Raw genomic sequence first — 25885 nt, 5'->3', positions numbered from 1 at the left:
CACGGCTTTCGATCACCATCCCGTGAGTTCTAACTATTAGGAAATGAATTTATCAACCTTCCTTGATATTTAAAAACTTAATTGCAGAAATTATACATTCTCTTAACTATGAAGTATCTTCAAAATCTTAAACTACAAAGAAGAAGAGAGGCGATATAGCGATACTTATGTCGTAGGGATCGTTCTAATGTTATCCTTTGTTGATTTCGTACTCGGGATGTTAATCTTTTTTGAAACCCTAGAAGAGAGCTTAAAGGGTAAGTTTATGGGGGTTCTCTGGTCGTTTTCTATGAAAAATAAATTTTTGAAAAGTCAAAGAGGTGATAGCTTGGCACCCTATCATTAGCCCTTATTCCGGCGCTTATGTCTCTTTATCTAGATGTCGTATGAACAACCGGTCAAGAGCATTGTAAACCACATTCCAAGACCTTCAAATTGGCATATAATATGTCCTAGAAAGAACTCATATAACACACTAAAGGTTTTGTGCAAAAAGCTTTAGTGTCACACATACTTGTCACATATGCAGTCTGTGTATTCTCGCAAAACTGCAAATATCTCTCTACTCCAATGTCGTATCGATGAACTGTTTAATGTATTCAAAATTACACTCGTAGATCGTCAATTTCATATGTGGATCATCCTATAATTCAAAGTATATTAGGAGAAAAGCTCTGCTTGTGATTCCATGGATGAGGTGCGAGATGTGATTTCTGTGTGCTGGTGATGGACCAATATGGAGGTCTTGAGGCCGGGTTATGACTGTAGCTTGAGCAAAGGGATTTTGGTTATGTGAGCACATTCTTTAGGACTTATAAGTCCGGTAGTGTCCCTATGAGTGGAATTTATGACTCGATAAGTGATTGGATGGCTATATGATGAGTATGATGTGACTGCGAGATGTGTTCAGATGGTTTGAGTGTGATGAAAAGAGTTTGCTTGAGATAAAAAAGGACCATTGGGTGTTAGATTGCTGCCTTGATGTGACGTATTGTCTTGAGTTGAATGTGTCGAAAGATTTTTCATGTTGTTTAATTGTGGAACGAAGTAGATTTTCATGTCTTGTGGTGAGTTCATGTAACGCCCAGAACCTGGGGTGCAGGACCGGCACCCGGTGCTTCACCTAACCTTGCATACCAACTTGCGACTAAGGGATTCTGAACATATAATGTCATACTTTGGCCATGGGGCTACATTGCAAGATAATTTGCAAAGCAAAATATAAAACTGAACGAAAACTAATGCTGACTAAACATCAATATAACGTTGGGCTGACAAGGCCGTTATAACTATTACAGCTGACAAACCAACAAAATATACATACAAGGCCTACAAGCCCAACATACTGCACTAACTGACAGGATATGTCTACAAGGCTCTACTGATGGATGTACTGTGATCGGAATAGGGCCCCGACCTACCCATAACATATATACAGATATACATAAGATGTACACAAAACTCTAGACCCGGCAACTCCGAAGGATGTGGAGCTTACCGATCAGGCTAAACTCAGGCAACACCTACTGAGGAGGTCTACCCGTCTGTCTGTCTGAACCTGCACGCATGAAATACAGCGCCCCCAGAAAAGGGACGTCAGTACAAATAATGTACCGAGTATGCAAGGCAATAAAATAACTGAAAGCTGAAACTGAACTGATAATATGATAACTGAAAGTAACTGGGAGTCAAAGATGACCTGGAGATATACTTACCTGCTGATACTGACTAAACTCTCTCAATATAGTAAGTAAAATAAATGTCTGGCCCTATAAGGCTCGAAACGTGTAACTGCTCCGCCGTAGTAGACTCGCTCATAGGTGCTCGAACATACTAGGCTATGTATCTCATCCATTTTGGGCTCGCTTATAGGCGCTCGGCCACAGTAGGCTCGGTATATAACTTACCATATGATCAGAGGTTGCCCAATAGGGGTCTGCCCACCGATTATAGCTCGATGGTGGTAGAAATAGTATAATACTGTATATATATATATATACACCCTCTGTTCTCTTCACTGAATATAGACAAAACTAAACTGAATATGAAGTCCCAATAGGGGAGAATACTATAACTTATGAGACTAGGATAGTGTATATAAATTCAGGAGTATGAACTTTTCTTTATGCCTTGTTATCAAACACACGTAATTATGAGATCATGCCAAAATGAAGGAAGGGCTTAGCCTTAACATACCTTATCACAATCTTTCCAATCACCAAGTTGAACTCACCTCTTCTCACCTTAATCTACAACAACGATAATAATACTATTATTAAGTTATGAAAGGTACAACTATCGCACAACGAACGACAAGCTTATTTTATATTAAAACAGGCAGCATCTCCCTTATAATCCTTACTTCCTCCAAATTCAAGATAACACCAACAACACAAGGACACAATAATAACAACATATATACATTATTTTGCTTGCAGCCTTATATACACCATCAAATACTACAAAATAGCCCAACACACCCCAATCTCTTCATACAAAAAACGACCACCGTAGTAGTATCAAACGACACGGAAATGTTACGACGAACCACCAGTCCACCACCCTACATTTATATGGTGTTTCTCCACCCCCTTCCTCCTCCAAAACTCCACAAAATAGTAGTAAAACATGCAGCCCAACAGTAACACAAAACAGTCTGCTACAAGTGAATAACTCGAACTCACGGCTTCCGATCACCGTCCCGTAAGTTCTTACAAGTATAGAACGACTTACCATGAATTTACAGCAGAAAAAATGGATGAAAGAGAGAAGTAAACTCACCTTATTTTTTGGATAACTCATATCCTATCTTGGTTCTTCAAACTCTAGGTTTTACCTCCAATTAGGACTTGAAAGGAAGAGAAAATCAATTAGGGTTTGTGGGAAATTTTTGGGAGGATTTTCGCAGAGCTTATGTATGGTTTTTATGCCCTATTTTCAGTCTAATATATGAATAAAATAGTCCTTTAAAAGGCCTCTTTGTTTGACCCGAAATGGCCCATTTTTGGGCTCTCCTTTAAGCTAGTAGGTGACACACCTACTTGTCACCTAGCAGCCGGCGCAGTCTTGCAAAACATCCCATATATCACTACTTCGATGTCGTATTTTATGGGTGGAACACCCCGTAAATCTAATTATATTGGGAGAAAATCACAGTTACATGTGACCAAAAGTTTTAGTAAAACGTATGAACGTAACTTGTGATGACTTTCATCGACCTTTATTCCACAACTCGCTTGACTTCAAAACATAACACACGACTGTCATACGACTAATATAAATCAGAACATAATCTCATTATCATGTTAAGCACCTTAGTCTCACCCCAAAAGTACATGTTATAACATTCCTAACTTGTCGACTTTCGACGAAACATTGTTTTCTTCAATTCCTTTAGCTTCTGAACCTTCCAACCCTCTTTGTACTTGTTGTTCATGATCTTCAATATTAGTAACCTCCGAGGTAACATGAATAACTTACTTTATATACTTTCAAATATTATCTCATTTTTAGTCGTACATTAGTTTGCTTACGATACACTTTTACGTACGAAAATATAGGGTGTAACATCATTCCCCCCTTAGGAACATTCGTCCTCAAATGTTTTCTCTTAGAGACTTTGGAAAATTTTGCCAGTCTCCTCCGTAAACTAGGCATGCCACACATGGCCAATATTTATAAATAGCAACACTTTGCCTCACCGACCGTAAATGATAAATATTGAAAGTCAAAAATAAAAGCTTACCTGATGACCTGCTAGCCTGAATAGAGATGTGTTGTAGCATCCCATCTCGAGCCATATCTTCAGTTTGAAATAGGTGGGGGTATTTAGTTTTCATTTCTTCCTCCGATTCCCACATGATCTCTTCTACATTCTTGCTCCTCCATAAAACCTTCACAGAGGCTACCTCCTTATTTTGTAGCTTGTGGATTTGTCAGTCTAGGATGGCAACTGGAATTTCCTCATATGACAAGTCCTCTGTAATCAGTACATCATCCGTGGGCACCACTAGGGTAGGATCGCCAATGCACTTTCGTAGCATAGATCGGTGAAAAACCGGATGGACAGACTACAATTCTGAGGGAAACTCTAACTCATAAGCTACTTGGCCCACTCTCCGAATGATCCTATAAGGCCCAATATACCGTGGGATAAGCTTGCCTTTCTTGCCAAACCTCATCACGCCCTTCATAGGTGATACCTTTAAGAATACCCAGTCATTATCCCTGAACTCTAAGTCTCATCGCCGCACGTCAGAATATGACTTCTGACTACTCTGAGCTGTCAACAGTCTTTATGGCTTGCTAAACCAGGTCTGGCCCATGTAACCCAGATTCTCCAACATAAAACCACCCTATAGGAGATCTGCACTAACGCCCATACAAAGCCTCGTACGGAGCCGTCTGGATACTGGGGTGGTAACTGTTATTATATGCAAACTCGATAAGAGGTAGATGTTCATCCCAACTTCTTTTAAAATCCAACACACATGCTCGTAACATATCCTCGAGCATCTGAATTGTGTGCTCGGCTTATCCATCAATCTGTGGATGAAAAGCTATGCTAAGATTCATTGAGTCCCTAGACCTCTCTGAAATGACCTCCAAAATTGTGCTATAAACTGAGCCCCACGGTCAGATATAACAGAAACCGGTACTCCGTGTAGCCGCACTATCTCCTTAATATATAACTTTGTATAATCTTCTACTATATATGTAGATCTGACTGGTAGGAAATGAGCTAATTTCGTGAGCCTATCAACTATCACCCATATGGAATCAAACTTATGATTAGAACGAGGTAAACCTAAGATAAAGTCCATGTTTATCGCCTCCCATTTCCATGTCGGGATCTCTATAGTCTGCATTAGCCCTCCGGGGTTCTGGTGCACTACCTTCACTTTCTGGCAACTAGGACATTAAGCGACAAACTCAGCAATGTTCTGCTTCATATCGTTCTACTAGTACTCATCCTTAATGTCATGATGCATCTTTGTCGACCCAGGATGGATGGAGTACCATGAATAATGTCCCTCTGACATAATCCTGTCTCGTAGCCCTGCTACATCTGGAACACACAGACGACCCCTATATCTGAGAACTCCATCTCCCTTGAGCTCTAACAATGGCTTCTTCTGCTGCGGAACTCGCTCTCTCAACTCGACCAGCTCTGGGTCCTCGTACTACCTTTCCTTGACTTCAGCTATGAGAGATGATTTTTCAGTGTTTTTGAGTACAAATCCACCATCGTCAGAATCTACTAACCAAACCCCCAAACAAGCCAATTGATGAATCTCTCTAGTTAATTGTCTTTTCTCGGCCTCTACATGTGCTAAGCTACCCATAGATCGGCGACTTAAGGCATCTGCTACAACATTAGCTTTCCTTAGATGGTAGAGAATGTTAACATTGTAATCTTTAAATAACTCAAGCCATCGCCTCTGTCCTAAATTCAACTCTTTCTGCTTGAAATATATTGTAGGCTTTTATTATCTGTAAATACATCAAGATGAACACCATATAAATAATGCTGCCATATCTTAAGTGCATGGACAACCACAGCTAACTCGAGGTCGTGGATCGGATAATTCCTCTCGTGCTTCCTCAACTGCCTTGATGCATACGCAATTACCTTCCCATGTTGCATCAGGACACATCCTAACCTGACACCTGAGGCATCACAATACACGTCATAACCCTCTAGACCCTCTGGAAGTGTTAGAACTGGTGCTGAGGTCAACCTGTTATTAAGCTCTTGGAAACTCCGCTTGCAATCCTTCGTCCATTGAAACTTAGTTGCTTTCTGAGTCAACTTCATCAATGGTGCCGAAAGGGAAGAAAAACCCTATTCGAACCTCCGGTAGTATCCTGCTAAGCCTAGAAAGCTATGAACCTTTATCGGAGTAGTAGATCTAGGCCAAGATTTCATGGCCTCAATCTTCTGAGTGTCTACCTTTATACCTTCATCTGATTCAATATGCCCCAAGAATGCTACAGATTTCCACCAAAACTCATATTTAGAAAACTTAGCATACAACTTACGATCACGGAGGGTTTGGTGTACCGCTCGTAGGTGGTCTGCATGCTCATCATCTGAACGGGAATAAACCAAAATATCATCAATAAATACTATCATGAACAGATCTAAAATGGCCGGAATAGGGTATTCATCAAGTCCATAAATACGGCGGGTGCATTCGTCAACCCGAAGGACATGACAAGGAACTCGAAGTGCCCATATCGGGTCCTGAAGGCTGTCTTCAGAATATCTTTTTCCCGAACTCATACCTGGTGGTACCCCGACCTCAAATCTATCTTTGAAAAGTATCTAGCCCCCCTGTAACTGATCAAACAAGTCATTGATCCTTGGAAGTGGATACTTGTTCTTAATAGTTACCTTGTTCAGCTGCCCATAAATGATACACATCCTCAGCGAACCATCTTTATTCCACAGAAATAGTACCGGTGCACCCCAAGATGAGGTACTGGGCCTGATGAAACCTTTCTCCAGCAAATATTTTAACTGCTCCTTCAACTCCTTCAATTCGGCAGGTGCCATTCTATACGGAGGGATGGATATTGGTTGAGTTCCTGGAAGCAAATGGATGCTAAAATCAATCTCTCACTCTGGAGTAATACCTGGAAGCTCATCTAGAAACATATCTGCATACTCTTTGACTACAGGAATAGACTGAAGTGTAGGTATCTCAGCATCTGTATCTCTAACTCGCACAATATGATAAATGCACCCTTTTGCGATTATTTTCCTCGCCTTCAGATAGGAAATAAACCTACATATGGGTGTTGCTATATTACATACCCATTCAAGGACTGGCTCACCCGAAAGATAAAATCTGGCTGCCTTTGCTCGGCAATCAACTGTGGCATAGCAAGCTGCCAACCAGTCCATGCCCATGATAGCATCAAAATCCATCATCTCTAGCTCAATTAGGTTAGCTGAGTTCTGACGACTATAAATTGTCACCGTACAACCTTGTTAAACCCGTCTAGAAATAATCGATTCTCCGATCGGTGTAGGTACCGCAAAAGGATCACTTAGTATTTCAGGCACTATACCAAACTTCCCCATGAGGAATGGGGTAGTATACGATAAAGTAGATCCTGGGTCTATCAAAGCATAAGCATCATGAGAGCAAATGGTCAATATACCTGTCACAACGTCTGGTGAAGACTCCTGGTCCTGTTGACCCTCTAAAGCATAGATACAGTTCTATTTACCACCTGAACTGGAACCTCTACCTCTACCTCGACCTCTACCAGCCGAATACTAAGACTCGCACCCTGAAGGATGCACAGACATAGATGATCCTGTTGCTGAACTTGTTAGTTGTGCCATTCACCCAAAATCTCTATTTGGGAAATCTCGCATCATATGCCCCGAACGCCCACATATATAACAAGCATCAGAACCTACTCGGCATTGGCCTAAGTGACCTCTACCACATATGTCACACCACGGCGGAAATGACCATGTCTGTGCAGAACCTCGCTGTCGCTGCAAACCCGACGCTCGTGAGCTCTCACCTGGTCCTGACTGAGTATATTACTCTTGAGACCTGGGAAATCTCATCCTCTTATGTTTCCCTTGCTCATCCCTCTCTGTACCCTACTGCTGATGCCTTAATCTTTCTAAATTCTGGGCAAATGCCTGAATTTGAGAGATATCCATACTACCCTGCAATGCAGAGGTGGCACATACCTCGGTTAACGCTGGGGCCAACCCTGCTATAAACCTGTGAATCCTGTTCCGCATAGTAGCAACTATGGATGGTGCATATTTGGCCAATGAGTAAAAATGGAGACTATACTCTCGAACACTCATATTGCCCTGCTTGAGGGCTAGAAACTGATCGACTCGAGCCTGTCGGATCTCCCGCGGTAAGTACTGGTCAAGGAAGGCATCTGAAAAATTCTCCCAAATAGCTGGAGGTGCATCACGTCCCCGGGACCTCTCCCATCCCTCATACGAAAGGTAGGCTGCTAGCTCAAATACCTCTTTCTCCGTGGCATGCATAACCCGAAAGATCCTGTGAAGCTGATCTATGAAATACTGCATGTCCTCCCTCTGATCTGTCCCCGTGAACTCTGGGGACTCAAAGCAATAAACTCTCGGACCCTTGAACTCCCAGACCCCTCGGAAGATCCTACACTAGCTGATGCCCTAGCTTATTTCTGGGTAGCTACCAACTGTGTCAACAAATATACCGCACTCCTCAAGTCCTGATCTGTTGGAAAGGGAGGGGGAACTGGATGTGCGGTATCCCTAGGAATCTCCATAGGTGGTGGAGGAGCCGGTAATGGCTGAGTAAGGGTCTCGCCTTGGGCCTCAGACTGGGCCCCATCTACTGGGGGTACCCTACTAGTCCCCTCACCTGCTGCTGTATCTCTCCTGTGGCTAGCCATAGTCTTCCTAGTCACTGTCATTTGTGCATGCAAACACCAACATGTAAGTTTAACTCAAATTTCCTATACTCAGTTCTATAGCACGATTTAGATTTGAAATAAGGGTAACCAACTCCTAAATGCCATGTAGTTCCCTGCTTATATAATGTGGTGAACAATACATATATAAACAAGACCCTTCTAGACACGGCTTGTAGACTCCCTATGACACAACTGCTCTGATACCAAGTTTGTCACGCCCCGAACTTGGGGGGCAAGACCGGCACCCGGTGCCTCACCTAACCTTGCGTACCAACATGCGACTAAGGGACTCTGAACATATAATGTCATACTTTGGCCATGGGGCCACATTGCAAGACAATTTGCGAAGCAAAATATAAAACTGAACGGAAACCAACGCTGACTAAACATAAATATAACATTGGGCTGACAAGGCCGTCATAACTATTACTGTAGACAAAAAAACAAAATATACATACAAGGCCTACAAGCCCAACATACTGCACTAACTGACAGGATATGTCTACAAGGCTCTACTGATGGATATACTGTGATCGGAATATGGCCCCGACCTACCCATAACATATATATATATATACATAAGATGTAAACAAAACTCTAGACCCGACAACTCCGAAGGACGTGGAGCTTACTGATCAGGCTGAACTCGGGCAACACCTACTGAGGAGTTCTACCTGTCTGTCTGTCTGAACTGGCGCGCATTAAATGCAGCACCCCCGAAAAAGAAATGTCGGTACAAAAAAATGTACAGAGTGTGTAAGGCAATAAAATAACTGAAAGGTGAAACTGAACTGATAATATGAAAACTGAAATTAACTGGGAGTCAAAGATGACCTGGAGATATACTTACCTGTTGATACTGACTCAACTTTCTCAATATAATAAGTAAAATAAATGTCTGGCCCTATAAGGTTGGGAACATGTAACTGCTCCGCTGTGGTAGGCTCGCTCATAGGTGCTCAGCCATACTAGGCTATGTTTCTCGGCCATTCTAGGCTCGTTCATAGGCGTTTCGCCACAGTAGGCTCGGTATCTAACTTACCATCTGATCAAAGGTTTCCCAATAGGGGCCTGCCCACCGATTATAGCTCGATGGTGGTGAAAATACTGTAATACTATATATATATATATATAGACCCTCTGCTCTCTTCACTTAATATAGACAAAACTAAACTGAATATGAAGTCCCGATAAGGGATAATATTTTAACTTATGAGACTAGGATAGTGTATATAAATTCGGGAGTATGAACTTCTCTTTATTCCTCGTTATCAAACACATGTAATTACGAGATCATGCAAAAATGCAAGAAGGGCTTAGCCTTAACATACCTTATCACAATCTTTCCTATCACCAAGTTAAACTCACCTCTTCGCACCTTAATCTACAACAACGATAATAATACTATCAATAAGTTACGAAAGGTACAACTATCGCACAACGAACGATAAGCTTATTTTGTATTAAAACGGGCAGCATCTCCCCTATAATCCTTACTTCCTCCAAATTCAAGATAACACCAAAAAAACAAGAACACAACAATTACAACATATATACATTATTTTTCAGCCTTATATACACCATCAAATACTACAAAACAGCCCAACACACCCCAATCTCTTCATACACAAAACGATTACCGTAGTAGTGTCAAACGACCCGGAAATTTACGACGAAAGACCAGCTCACCACACTACATTTATATGGTGTTTCTCCACCCCTTCCTCCTCCAAAATCCTACAAAATAGTAGTAAAACACACAGCCCAATAGTAACACAAAACAGTCCTCAAAACAGTCCGCTACAAGTGAATAACTCGAACCCACAGTTTCCGATCACCGTCCCGTGAGTTCACACAAGTATAGAACGACTTACCATGAATTTACATCAGACAAAATGGATGAAAGAGAGCAGTAAACTCACCTTATTTTTTGGATAACTCAGCTCTTATCTTGGTTCTTCAAACTCAAGGTTTTACCTCCAATTAGAACTTCAAAGGGAGAGAAAATCAATTAGGGATTGTGGAAAAGTTTTGGGAGGATTTTTGCAGAGCTTTTGTCTAGTTATTATGCCCTATTTTCAGTATAATATATGAAGAAAATAGTCCTTTAAAAGGCCTCGTTGGACGACCCGAAATGGCCCATTTTTGGGCTCTCATTTAAGCAAGTAGGTGACACACCTACTTGTCACCTAGCAGCCTGCGTAGTTTCACAAAAATGCTCATATCTGTCTACTCCGATGTCTTATTGACAAACGGTTTAATGATTTAGAAATTAGACTCATAGATATTCAATTTCATGGGTGGAACACCCCGTAATGCTAAGTATATTGGGAGAAAATCGCAGTTACATTTGACCAAACTTTTCAGTAAAACTTATGAATGTAACTTGTGATGACTTTCATTGACTTTTGCTTCACAACTCGCTTGACATCAAAACATAACACACGACTGTTATATAACTAATATAAATAATATCATAATTTCCTTATCATGTTAAGACTCCTAGTCTCACCCCAAAAGTATATGTTATAACATTCCCAACTTGTCGACTTTCGACGAAATATTGTTTTCTTCAATTCCTTTAGCTTCTGAACCTTCCAACCTTATTTGTACTTGTTATTCATGATCTTCAATATTTTTAACCTCCGAGGTAATATGATTAACTTACTTTATATACTTTCAAATATTATCTCATTTTTGGTCCTACATTAGTTTGCTTACGACACACTTTTACGTACGAAAATATAGGGTGTAACAGTTCAGACTCAGGAAGATTAAGTGATGCGTAGTAATCACGGATGCGAAAGGGTATAGCAAGATGCCAATTTGAGGCTAAGTAGGTAGGTTATCTCATGCGGAGTAATCTACGGAGGTGTGATCCTTATAATGTTGTGGGGAGAGTTTCCTTTCTACCAGCGGGGTATATGTGTTATGATTTGAATTTGAATTTGGTTGAGAAAGTTGACCCGATCGTCATGTGGATGTATGCGATCTTAGTAGATGATTTGAGGTACTGTATGGTTTGTGTTATGTGAGCTTATGAAGGATTTAGTTGAATCTCCCTGCGGTATTATGGCAGTAATAGAGTATGGGTATGGTGAGTTATCAGATATTCTATTCTATGGCATTGAGCTAAGTGGGGGAGTCTGCTATCGACGATTTGATTGCATGATTACGTATTGTATTAGTTTTGGTATGAGGCATACTTGTGGATCGGTTAGGACTTGCAGAGGTTGAGATCAAGGATGACTCGGGTAAAGAAATTTTTGGATACAGGATGTGTTACACTTTATGGGTATATGGGAATCATGGGATTATTGAGTTGTTATTCGTGAAGGATGTAGTGCGCGTGGAGTAGGAAATTGCTCGGTTTCTTAAAGGTGTGGATTACTTCTTTGGGTGTTGTTGTGCTAATGGGGCATAGGTCGTTTGGCCCGTTTGGGTGACATAATTAAGATTTGAGTAGAATGGATGACTATCGAGAAGGATCTAATGGATTCAAGAATTATATATAGCAATTGAGAATTTTTCTGGATTTGTATAGGGCTAGGATGTGAGATTTAAATTGGATGGTGTCGAGCTCACGAGATTTCTATATCATTATGAATTTTACATTTCGGTATTAGAAAGATGGAGGAAATGGCTTCAGATTCACAGAAGGTCTCTTCAAATTGGGTATCTCAGTTGCGATACATTTGGGGGTGCTTAATAGGGAATACAACGGCTTATGGGCCTTAGATCGGTGTGGTTTTATGCTAGGATCTCTTGTGGTGAGCTTTGGGTGAGGATCGTGGTATTCTAACAAGGAGAAGTGTTAGCTTGAGGGCAATTTGGAAGGAACTCAGATAAATGGGAAATCTTGGTAATAGGTTATATCAGTACGGTAATAGATATGATCGGTTCTTTGGGTACTTATGATGTGGTGAGGCTTTAAATGTGTTTTGGTGTCAATACTCTTGGGTTTGGCAATCTGCGTGTCTTGGTTGAGTTAGAGAGGCTCAGTTCTGATGGTTGGTTATGGGTAAAAGGGTTTCGATGTGTTCTCAATGGTTTCTATTATGGCTTGAGATGGATATTTCCTACCAGCGTGAGGAACATGTTGCATACTGTGATTTTCTCCTGGATGGGAACAAATGGAAGGTTTCTGACTGATCGGGTAAGTATTATGCGGGTGACTTAGAGTTGATTATGAGATTCTTGTACTTTTCATATGATAGCATGATAGATGCGATGTATTGTGTAAGATTGAGTTTTGCATGTGCAAGGTCACGATTCATATTTGGAGGGAAGGTCATGAATTTTGGACAGCATGTACAGTTTCATATATATATATATATGAATATTATAACTGCTTGGTAATTCCTGATAAGGGTGCGCATTTTAGAAGGCGCACTGTGTGTTGACTTACAAATGCTTCATTGGTATTGCGGTACTCGTCTGGTTGATTGACTGCTGATATTCAGATCTTTGCTATGTGGCACGGAAGAATTTTAGAAGTATTCCTCGTGGGATGATCGTGCATGAGAGATGTGTTAGCCATTCGGGCGATGGAGTTGGGATCATATATGGTGATTCGTGTGTTCTATGTATTTGGAGACTGGGAGTTCTCAGAAGCAGATTGTTTTGTGGTCGTGGACTGTGAAGTTGTGGCTAAAGCTAGCCAGATGATAGTATGTGTTGTGATTCAGTCATTGTAGACTTTCGGAGGGTTACTTATCTATTTGTGGGTGACCAGAGTTGATTTGGGTCAATTGGTAGGCCCAATGAGGATATGTATTCTACACCGGGTCGGATTGGTTGATTCTGTACTGTTATTATTGAGGGATGTGCCATTCGGTCAGAGTTGAGCGTATTCGTGTTTTGATATGTTCTATGAGTTACCCTTCTATGCCACGAGGGGTTTTGATTTGTTGGTTATAAGCACACATGGTGAAGTTCTATTTGGGTCTTGTAGCGGGATTTGAGCGAGATTGTTATTGGGGTGTCGAATAGTTGATTGCGCCTTGGTTATGTTCTCTTCGGACTATGGTATATTGTGCTATTTTCTTCTCTGTGGTTATGGTCATACACTTCGGGTATTTGATGTCGAATTGCGTCTAGTTGTTGATTTTGAGAATGGTGGCTTGAGGTATTTCATATGGACCCGTCTCTGGATGGAATCACGCATTGCAGCTTAGTTATGTCGGGATATGATACTTTGTGTTAGATTCATGTGTCTTGGTTCTACGATGTAAGATGGGTTTGTAACATTGCGGTTGTTGTAGTACTTGTTGCGTTTGCAGGATGGTTCTCTCATTGGAGTCATTTTCTATGTTTGAGTACATTTGAATTGTTGCGTATTGGTGCACGGATTTAATGGTTTGTGGCTCTGGGTAGTATTGGTGTGGAATGTTATTAGAGTAACTTGTATTTGATAAGATGAGGTCGTTGGACCTAGAATGAGTGATATCAGATCTGATTGCGGTATATTTGAAAGGATACTGTTGCTGACCGGCTTAGAAATTTGCTATAGTTCTTGTGGAATGAGAGGGAGCTCCATAGCTCGTTGATCTGATAAGTGGTTATGAGTATCTGCGTGTTTCTTCCATCATTGGCAGTGTACAAAGGTTTTAGAATGGTTTTGTTTGATACGAGGTTTATTACCAGTATCGGGTTTGCTTCGAATAGTTATTATGGTCGGAATTATTGCTATGAGTATTTGATTTATGTGGTATATTATGGGATTGCATCTTGGGTTATGGTTATGGCTTAATGCAGCTTGTTCATACTTATATAGTGTGTAGATGCGAGATTCACATCTTATAGAAAATTTCAGATGTTGGGAATTCGATTCTGTTGTTTACGGGCTAAGGTTGAAGTAATGATCTTCAGTTATGTTGCGTTGTCAGGCCTATGTGGAATAGGGTGATGTGGGATCACCCTCGGGTATGTGCGTGGTAAGGTTACACGGAGATTTGATGTCTTTGGAACGACTCTTGGCACGTTTGAGGACAAATACATGTTTAAGTGGGGGAGGATGTAACGATACGACCAGCGTTTTGAGCATTTGCACTTTGCTCGGTAGTTTGAGGGCATGAGTTGCTCTGTATGATGTATTATGACTTGTGTGAATCGTAGATTTTGGTTTTCAGGTTATTCGGAATCGATTTGGAACAATGAAACTCATGATTGAAGCTTTAAGTTGGAAGAGTTGATTAAGTTTGGCTTTTGTAAATTTGAACCCGGAACGGAGTGCAGATGGTTCTGTTAGGCCCCGATAGTGGTTTTGAACTTGGGCGTATGCCCCGATTTGCATTTGGATATTTTTAGAAGGATTCGGCGCTAATTGGAAAAAGTTGGAAATTTGAAGGCTATAAAATATTATAAGTTTGATCGGGAGTTAACTTTGATGATATCGGGTTTGGATTGTGGTTCCGGGAATCAGAATAGCTTCGTTATGTCATTTGGGACTTGAGTGCAAAAATTTGAGTTCATTCCGGGTTAATTTGATATGTTTCGGCGCGAGTTTTGAAAGTTGAAAGTTCAAAGTTCATTTAAGTTCAAGTTGAGTGTGATTCGTCATTTCGATGTTGTTATGCGGGATTTGGGGCCGCGAGAAGGTCCGCGTTATATTGTAGGACTAGCAGGTATTTTCGGGCAGGGTCCCGAGTGGCTCGGAAGAGTTTCGGACGTTGTTCGGATCATTTGGATCAATTTTTGGCTAAGGCAGCTGGTTGCAGGATCTGGTATGATCGCACATGCGGCTGGTTTGCACAGGTGCGATGGCCGCAGAAGCGACAAAGGAGTCGCAGAAGCTAGGTGAGAGCTGGGAGAGGAAGATTCCATGGATGAAGTGTGAGATTTGATCTTTGTGTGCTGATGATAGGCCAGTATGGAGTAGGAAATTGCTCGACCCTCCACCTAAAGGTAGTGACTAGGATGTTCAGTTTACGATTTTTGCAGATGGCCAAGTGGAATTGAAGAAAGATGTAACGTTATTGAAGAAAGAATACAAGGATGAACAGTGGTTTTAAAAAATTATCTTGATGAGAAATTTGTGGAGGTGTTCCATTCCATTGATTCAATGAAGAAGAGCAATTTAGAGGTATACTAGTACTTATTGTCTGTATTGTTTTCTATTTTTTTGGTAGTTTTTAACCTAATAACATTTTATTTGAAATTATTGATGTAGCATCAAGACAACAGAGATGTGAAAAAGATGAAGACGGTGATGGTGATAGGAACTAGGATGCGGTCAATAAAAATAAATACGGTATACTAGTAAACTATACATTATGATGGAAGTCTGGTGTCCGAAGGGATATTGTCCAGTTTTATATACTAGATGAGTATAATTTAGTGGATGAGTGTAAAATATACTGTATTTTTATCATATTTTTCCATTCTAGTCCATTATTTTTATTGGATTTCTATAATAATGTGGTAGCCTTCATAGTTCAAAGTTTTGTTCTAGTATATTATACTTGAAGTCTTAGAAGGTATACTAGTAAACAGCATATTATGCTGGGAAATCTGGTGTGCGAAGACTTGTTGTCCTGTTTTGTATACTGGATGAGTATAATTTAGTGTATAAGTATAATATACTGTATTTTTTATTATGTTTTCCATTCTAATCCAATATTTATTGTTGGATATTTATTATTTCTCATAACATGAAATCCTGAATAATGTGCTAGCCTTCATAATTCAAAATTTTGTTGCAGTATATTATACTTGACATCTTATCTCTGAAGGCTTGTTTTGCAGTATTTTTATACTGGATGAGTATGATATACTAGAGTTCTTCTTTTTTTTTCTGATAACTTATTTTTAATGCTTCAATTTCTGGCTTTGTAGAGGATTCCCATGATATCAATGAAAAAGATGTCAATAATGAAAATGCGAAATTAGATGATAAGAATTTAGAAATGATAAAGGAAGGGACTTCCGGTATTGAAACGTATAGTTGTATATTTAAATTGTTTTATATCTACCTTTTCTGATATCATTATGTATATTTTATGTAGCACCTGGGTTTGTTGATGTTGGAATTCTGGATTAAGATAAGGGGTTAGAAATGTGTGATTCAGAGGCTCATAAAATAACAGTTGAGTTTGATAAACAAACAACAATTGAAGATATTCCATCTGTTCAGATACCTAAACAGTCACGCGATGAAGATGTTCCGGCTGTTGAGGTTTATAAAAAATCAACAACCGAGATGATGCCAGATTATGAGGTTGAGATGACTGACTCTCAAATTGAGTCTCAAATTTATAAACTAACTTCTGAGATTGCTAATCATTCCATAGGTGTTGCTCTTATAATGTCATCTATTCCAAAATGCTCTACACTTGAAGATGCTGCAACTTCTTCTTTGCCTATTCAGTCAAGTTGTGAAGGTGTCCAAGCTTATGAGGTTTCAGATGACTCTACTCAAGAAGATGCAACAAGAATAAGAAAACATGTTGTACCTCGTGTTATTGTGAAAGGGGATTACCCTTTTAAAACGTCTATTACGAAAGAAGTTCCTATAGTAATTAGTGATGAGTTTACTAAGTTTGTTGAAACAAAGTTAATTGGAACTTGCATGTAATGTTACAGATTTATTTATTTTTTGATTGTATTTTCTTTTTAATGATAGTTTGGACTATCATATTTATATAATTATTAAATCGTTTTAGCAAGAAGGTGTATGAAAAGAAGGATGATATACTAGATCAATAGTTTGATCTTGGAATTGTATTTATAGCTAAGAGGACATTGTTTTTTGAACTTCACTATATTGGTATAGGTATCAATGAGACGGTATGTCAACAAACATTATTTTTTTTAGTTTGACTATGTGTGGGTATGTTCGATTGATGTCTATTTTCTTTTTGTAGCATATTTATGTTATATTCTATTACCTCCGAAAGAAAGCTAAATATGGAAAAGTGAGGATAACAACTACTGACAATTATTTCAGTTGTGCCATTCAAGAGGTGTACAATAAATCAAGCACAGATAGCGGGAATGTAAAAAAAACAGATATTTGACTTGACTAAGAAATTAAAAGAGTACATGCTTGGGTTTTACATTCTTTGTAACACCCCCTGAATTTTTGTTGATTATGTTCTTATGTCAATTAACGTGAAAGATGCATGGCATTGGATATTGGGCATTCTGTCTATTTTTGCATGATGGCTGCATTTATATATACGACTCAATGAGATCTGCAAGTCATGATGTTGTTGTTCGTAAAGCATTGCACTCATTTGCTGTAATGATACAATCGTTGCTAAAAACTACTCCATTTTATGAGCAAAGAACTGATATTGCAAGGAATATATCTCGTTATTTGGGAAAAAAAAGATCTATCTAAACCATTTCCTCTTTTATTAGTGAATGACTTGCCTCAACAGGAAAAAGCGTAAGTTGTAATATTTTTATATGATATTCTTCTGTTTTTACTCTTTTATAGTTATCTTATTTTTTCTTAATATGTTTTTGTATGTTTTGATTGTGATATATATTATTGTGCATTTGTAACGACCCAACTTGTCATTTTAAGAATTAATGACCCGTTCAGTGACTTAAGGTCTCGAGCAGTTTTGTAATATGTATTATGACCCGCGGGTGTGGTCGAGTTTGATTTTCGGAAGATTTAGAATTAAATTGAAAGAACAATTCCTATTTATAAGTTTAAATGGAAAGAGTTGACTTTTGAGCAAAACGACCCCAAAATAAAATTTTTATGATGTTAGTAGCTTCGCACGGTGATTTCGGACTTAGGCATATGTTCGTATTGGGATTTGGAAGTCCATAGGACAATTCGACGCATTTTGGCGAAAGTTGAAAAATGGAAGATTTTTGGAAAGTTCGACCGAAGGTTGAATTTTTGATAACGAGGTCGGATTTCAATTCCGGAAATTTGAATAGCTCCATTTCATCAGTTATGACTTGTGTGCAAAATTTGAAGTCATTCCGAATTGATTTGATACGCTTCGGCGCAAAATATAGAAGTTTGAAGATTTGAAAACTCATAATTCGATTCGCTGCGCGATTCCTAATTTCGGCGTTGTTTGACATGGTTTGAAGCCTTGAGTAAGTTCGTATTATATTTTTGGACATGTTGGTATATTTGGTTGACGTTTCGAGAGCCTCGGGTAGATTTCGGAAAGTTAACGGATCAATTCGGCCTTGAAGAAAAGCTGCTGGAATTTCTAGGCAGCATTTAATGCTTTCGCTTCTGCCGAAGTTTTATTGTAGAAGTGACTGGAAAGGGAGCTGGATAGAGACTGGCTTTAACTTGCAGAAGCGGAGATTTCTACGCACCTGCGCAATCGCAGAAGCGCAAGTAAGAACATAGAAGCGAAGCTGGCAGCTTGCCGGTTTTTTTTCACATAAGCATGAGCAGTGATCACAGAAGCGTGAACAGTGCCCGCAGAACCTTGAATAGTGCCCGCAGAACCTTGAATAGTGCCCGCAGAAGCGTGAACAATGCTCGTAGAAGCGGAGGCAATGCAGAAGCGTGAACAATGCTCACAGAAGCGGAGGAAACGCAGAAGCGTGAACAGTCCTCGCAGAAGCGGAACTGGGCAAAAACATAAGGACCAAAAAGCAGTTACTTTGCCATTTCGTTTTTGAATATTTGGAGCTCGGTTCTTGGGCGATTTTGAGGATTGCTTCACAATTTCAACTCAAGTAAGTGTCCTATACACGAAGGTGTATATATTTTATAAATTCATGGTTATATTCATCGTTTAATTCGAATTTAAATGGAAAAAATCATGATTTTTGTAAAATCTTCTAAAAATAAAAAATTTAACATTTGGAGGTTGAGTTGTTATCGGAATTTGATAAAATTGGTATGATTGAACTCGTATCGGAATGAGTGGTCGGATTTCATGAAAATTATTTTCGATTTCGAGGGACGAGCCCCGCGTTGACTTTTATTGACTTTTTAGAATAAATTTTTAAGTCGACGTTTTATTATCTGGAATTATTTTTGATGAATTTTAATGAAGTTGCATAATTAATTTGGATATATTTGAGTTGTCTGGAGGTCAATTCAAGCAAGAAGGTGATTTTGGAATATCGGCACAACTTCAAAAGGGTAAGTATCTTGCCTAACCTCGAGTGAGGGAATTACCCCTTAGGCATCGAGTCTTATGTGCCATTTGTGAAATGTGAAAAGCCGTGTACGTGAGGTGACGAGTACGTACTCGGGCTTAAATGTGCAAAATATATTGGGTTAAATTCTTAGACATAATGTGTAGTAAATTGGATGATTGTTGGCATTTATTAAATCATCTATTTGCCATGCCTCAATTCGTGTTTGTTGAATTTGTTTTTAAATGATAGTTTGATGTGATTTTTACTTGTATATCAATGTGAATTCCATGAGTTTGATGATTTGATATTTCTTGGAATTTAATTTCATTATTGATTTTTCCTCTGGAAATAATTAATTAAATAAGCTTAAGAATAGGTGTTAGTATATTTACCAAATATTTGTATAAAAAAAGGTGTTGTCCTATGCTGAGTTATTTTTTCATCTCTGTTGTTGATTCGAGATTTTATATGCATTGGGTGGAGCCTTGGGCTATTTGTTGTGAAATTAATTGATTCTTTTATATCTTTGGAATTTAGTTGTGGCCGTTGGGCAATTTGTGATGTTAATTGGTTTTTGTTATATTGTCGTGATAATATTCTGTGTAAATTGTTATGTTATTTGAGTTATTATTTTGAGGATATAAGGGTGGCATTCCACTGTTGATATTATGTGGGTATAAGGGTGGCATTTCACCGTTGTTATGTGTGTTGGGATATTGTCTGGGCGGAGTGATAAGGGTGGCTATAAGAGAGATAAGGGTGGCTATAAAAGCGACAAGGGTGGCTATTGATATTGTCAGGGCAGAGGGATAAGGGGAGGCTATTATAGGAGTGATGAGGGTGGCTATAGGAGAGATAAGGGTGGCTATTGATATTTTCAAGGGAGAGGGATAAGGGAGGCTATTATAGGAGTGATAAGGGTGGCTATAGGAGAGATAAGGGTGGCTATTGTCAGGGATGATATGTGATGATGTGGAGTTGTTGCGTTGCTGATTTTTATGTAATGTTGTTATTTTCCTTGCGTTTATTTTTATATCTTGTGCAATTGGTCGTGTTGTTGGTAAATTGGTAATAGTCTGATTTATGTTGAAATTTGGGGCCTGTGGCTATTGCCAGGCGGATTATGATATGAAATGTGGGCACGAGTGTCTTGACTGCACCTCATCACTACTCCACTGAGGTTAGTCTTGATACTTACTGGTTACCGACTGTGGTGTACTCATACTACACTTCTGCACATTTTTGGGCAGAGCCAGGTATTGGAGATATCAGATTTGGACAGAGTTAAAGCAGGATCGTAAGGATTCAAGGTAGAGCTGCTTGGTCATCGCAATCCCTTGAAGTCTTTTCATTTCATTGTACTATTAATTTTTAATCAAATTGTATTGAGTATTCGATCCTTGAGATTATTCTATGTATTCAACTAGTGTTTGTGACTCAATGTTACCAGTCTTCGGAGATTTTTATATTTGTTTCCGCTGTTAGATTTGATTACTTATAAAAAAAATGGCTTGAAATATAATTCAAATCGGCTTTCTAGTCTTAGAGACTAGGTGCCATCACCACGCCTGAGGTGGAATTTTGGGTCATGACAAGTTGGTATCAGAGCTCTAGGTTCATAGGTTCTACGAGTCTAGTAGAGTCTTGCGGATAGGTAAGGAGACGTCTGTACTTATCTTCGAGAGACTACAGAACTGTTAGGAAATTTTCACTTCTTTCATTCTTTTCATGCGGAATTTGTTGAATTTGGAATTTGAGCCTTTGCATCTCTATTCTCTCACAGATGGTAAGGACACGTGCCACTGGGTCAGCTGAGCAGGCACCCGCACATACTGCTAGGGCCGAGGTAGAGGATGAGTAAGGGCACATGTATCGACTAGAGCACCTGTGATAGCAGCAGCTGAGGAGCCGCCAGTAGCTCCAGTAGGGGAATAGGTACCAAAAGCACCTGTTGTTACCCCATACTTCAGGAGACTTTGGCACAGTTTTTGAATATGTTTGGTACATTAACTTAGGCGGGATTGATCTCTATTGCACCAAATATTGCACAGATTGGGGGAGTAACTCTGACTCCCACCTCTTGTAATCCAGAGCAGTAAATTCACATTGGTCAAGTTCCGGGTGTAGTACCTGTAAGGCCTGTTATTCCGGTTCAGCCTGAGGTTAGGCCAGGGGCATCAGAAGTAGAACAAAAGAGACTTGAGAGGTTTAAGAGGTATAGTCCACCTACTTTCAGTGGCACAACTTCAGAGGATGCCCAAGGATTTCTAGACCAGTCGATGCAACACCACCAACTTGGGCTCAATTTTCGAAAATGTTTTTGAAAGAATTTGTTCCCCAGACTCTCCGGGATGCGTGGCGCACAAAGTTTGAACGGTTGCGTCAGGGCACTATGACAATGTCAAAATATGCTATCAGGTTCAGTAAATTAGCCCGTCATGCACCTATCTTGGTTCCTACAATTAGAGAGCGAGTCCGCAGATTTATCGAGGTGCTCGATTATGATCTTAAAATATGCATGGCTTGAGAGTTACAATCTGATACTCCATTTTAGCAAGTAGTTGAGATTGAAAGGAGGATCGGGGGTGTTTTAGGTGAGGAAATGGAGTATAAGGAGGCCAAAAGGTCTCGGAGCTTTGGAGGGTTTAGTGGATTTTACTCCTCGCCCATTATGGCGGAGGCTCGAGCAGTCGGCCAGCTCAGTCCGCACATCAGATTACTCAGGGGTGCTCCAGTAAGTTATTGTAGTGCACCACCGATACGAGATCCTTATAGTGGTTACTCCAGTTATCCGACACAAACTCAGTACGAGCAGACGCGACCTCAGAGGGGTTGTTATGAGCATGGTGATACTAGGCATATCATGAGAGATTGTCCCAGACTTGGGAGAGGTGGATTTCATCAGAACACTCAGGCTATGGGCCCCAATGCAATTACTACCCCACGTGTACAGCCAGTTAGGGGTGGAGGACAGGCGGGTAGAGGGCGTCCTAGAGAGGGAGGCCCATCCCATTGATTTATTTGCTGTGGTGTGGAGGGGTCCACTACACCAGATGGTGTCGTTACAGGTATGATCCTGATTTGTTATAAAAGGATATTTTTCCTTAATTTGATTCGGTTCTGAATATTGAGGTGAGTCCTCCTATTATGCTCCGCTTATGCATGAGCTTCGTAACTTTGTGACCCACTTATATGTTATCCCTGTTGGGAAATTTGATGATGATAGCCCTTGTCTAACATTTTTATTTTTGTACACCAGTAAGGGCTATAAGTTAAAAAGTAATTTTTATTATTCACTACAGTGGGTTTTGATGTGATTTCGGAATAATTAATTTCAATTTTAGGAATTTTATGTCCTATTGGTATGAGGGTTCATAATGTGTTGTGAAAATTATTTATGGAATTTATTGAAAAGAAGAAAGAAACAAACAAACAAACAACAACAACCCAATAAAATCCCATTAATGGGGAAATTGAAAATTTCTGTTGGCACAATGTGCAAAATAATTGTGATTCGGAGTTGAGGACGAGATCCTCGCATTTTTTTATATGATGTGAAATATTTAAACTAGGCTACGAGCCGCGGTGGAAGTGATATAAGGACGAGGTCCTTGTGGTCAAAATTTTATGAGTTTAAATTCTCCATTTTGTGAAATTTAATTTGTACTATAGTATTAATATGGAGACATGCATGTTAGGCTTATTTGATAATTCTTGTATATTTTTCTGTGCATATTTAGCCATATTCGTGCTATAAACATTGAGTTTTAGCCTATAAGGTGGGTGCCTAGGTGGTGTTAAATGTGACTCGTTAATTCGGATAAATAATTATGAGGTATTCATGCCTCGCGTGTTGCTGTCAATGTTCCAAAAAGTTGAAATGAGATTTTGATGAATATGAGATTAATTGAGGATGCTGAAAATTAATTATAAACAGCTATTATGACTTGAGATGTGGTTATGGACATACGTATGTCGTGTGCGTAGGCACGAATTGCTACAGCCGGTTGAGACTAATATCGTGTGTTGATGTCAGGAATTTGAAATTTATTTGGAGTGTTAAGGAATTGGCTTAAAGGCTTAGAAGTGTGAATAAAAGAAATAATATCCACTGAGATGATGTTGTCGGACCCCTGTTAAATTTACTGTAACGTAGAATCGCCCGTGAGTATGTGTGAAATAATGCACTCAGTAATTTAATGTCATCAGAATAATTCTTAGCACGTTCGAGGATGAACGTATGTTTAAGAGGGGGAGAATGTAATGACCCGACTTGTCGTTTTAAGAATTATCGCCCCGTCCAGTGACTTAAGGTCTCGAGAAACTTCGTAATATGTATTATGACCCGTGGGTGTGGTCGAGTTTGATTTTCAGAAGATTTAGAATTAAATTAAAAAAACAATTCCTATTTAGAAGCTTAAATGGAAAGAGTTGACCGGAGAGTGGACTTTTGAGCAAACGACCCCGAAATAGAATTGGTATGATGTCAATTGTTTCAAATTATGATTTCGGACTTAAGTGCATGTTCGATTTTGGATTTGGAAGTCCGTAGGACTATTCGACGCATTTTGGCGAAAGTTGGAAAATGGAAGATTTTTGGAAAGTCCGACCGAAGGTTGAATTTTTTATTAAGATGTCGGATTTCGATTCCGGAAATTTGAATAGCTCCATTTCGTCATCGATGACTTGGCTGCAAAATTTGAAGTGATTCCGAATTGATTTGATACATTTCGGCGCAAAATATAGAAGTTGGAAGATTTGAAAACTCATAATTCGATTCGATGCGCGATTCATATTTTCGGCGTTGTTTGACAAGGTTTGAAGCCTCGACAAAGTTCGTATTGTATTTTGGGACATGTTGGTATATTTGGTTGAGGTTCCAAGGGCCTCGAGTGGATTTCGGAAGGTTAACGGATCAATTCGGACTTGAATAAAAGCTACTTGAATTTCTGGGCAGAAGCGACTGGAAAGGGAGCTGGACAGAGGTTGGCTTGAACTGGCAGAAGCGGACATTTCTGCGCACCTGCGCAATCGCAGAAGCGCCAGTAAGAACACAGAAGCCAAGCTGGCAATTGGCTGGTTTTGTTTTTCAGAGAAGCATGAAATTGCAGAAGCGTGAACAGTGCTCGCAGAAGCGGAGGCAACGCAGAAGCGTGAACAGTGCTCGCAGAAGCGAAACTGGGCAGAAACATAAGGACCAAAAATCAGTCACTTTGCCATTTCTTTTTGGAAATTTTGGAGCTCGGTTCTTGGGCGATTTTGAGGATTTCTTCACGATTTCAACTAAAGTAATTGTCCTATAACCGAAGGTGTTTATATTTTATAGATCCATGGTTATATTCATCGTTTAATTCGGATTTAGATGGAAGAAATCAAGATTTATGCAAAATCTTCCAAAAACGAAAAATTTAAGATTTGGAGGTCGAGTTGTTATCGTAATTTAATAAAACTGGTATGGTTGAACTCGTATCGGAATGGGTGTTCGAATTTCATGAATGCTATGTCGGGTTCCGGGGGCGGGCCCCACATTGACTTTTGTTTACTTTTTGGAATAAATTTTTAAGTCGACGTTTTATTATCCGGAATTATTTCCGATGAATTTTAATGAAGTTGTACAAATAATTTTGATAGATTTGAGCTGTCCGGAGGTCAATTCAAGAAATATGGCAATTTTGGAATATATGCATAACTTCAAAAAGGTAAGTATCTTGCCTAACCTCGAGTAGGGGAATTACCCCTTAGGCATCGAGTCTTATGTGACATTTGTGAAATGTAAAAAGCCGTGTACGCGAGGTGACGAGTACGTACTCGGGCTTATATGTGAAAAATATATTGGGTTAAAGTCGTAGACATATTTTTTAGTAAGTTGGATAATTGTTGACATTTATTAAATCATCTATTTGTCATGCCTCAATTCGTGTTTGTTGAATTTGTTTTTAAATGACAGTTTGATGTTATTTTTAGTTGAATATTAATGTGAATTCCGTGAGTTTGATGATTTGATGTTTCTTGGAATTTAATTTCATTATTGATTTTTCCTCTGCAAATAAATAATTAAATAAGCTTAAGAATAGGTGATAGTATATTTACCAAAAATTTGTATAAAAAAGGTGTTGTCCTATGCTGAGTTATTTTTCCATCTCTGTTGTTGATTCTTGATTTTAGATGCATTGTGTGGAAACTTGGGCTATTTGTTGTGAAATTAATTGATTCTGTTGTATATTTGAAATTTGGTTGTGGCCGTTAGGCAATTTGTAATGTTTATTAGTTTTTGTTATGTTGTCGTGATAATATTCCGTGTAAATTATTGTGTTATTTGAGTTATTATTTTGAGGATATAAGGGTGGCATTCCACTGTTGATAA

The sequence above is a fragment of the Nicotiana tabacum genome, chromosome 14 (genome assembly GCF_000715075.1).
Source record: "Nicotiana tabacum cultivar K326 chromosome 14, ASM71507v2, whole genome shotgun sequence".
Lineage (NCBI taxonomy): Eukaryota > Viridiplantae > Streptophyta > Magnoliopsida > Solanales > Solanaceae > Nicotiana > Nicotiana tabacum.
The sequence above is the reverse complement of the archived record's forward strand: the minus strand, read 5'-3'. Positions refer to the sequence as shown.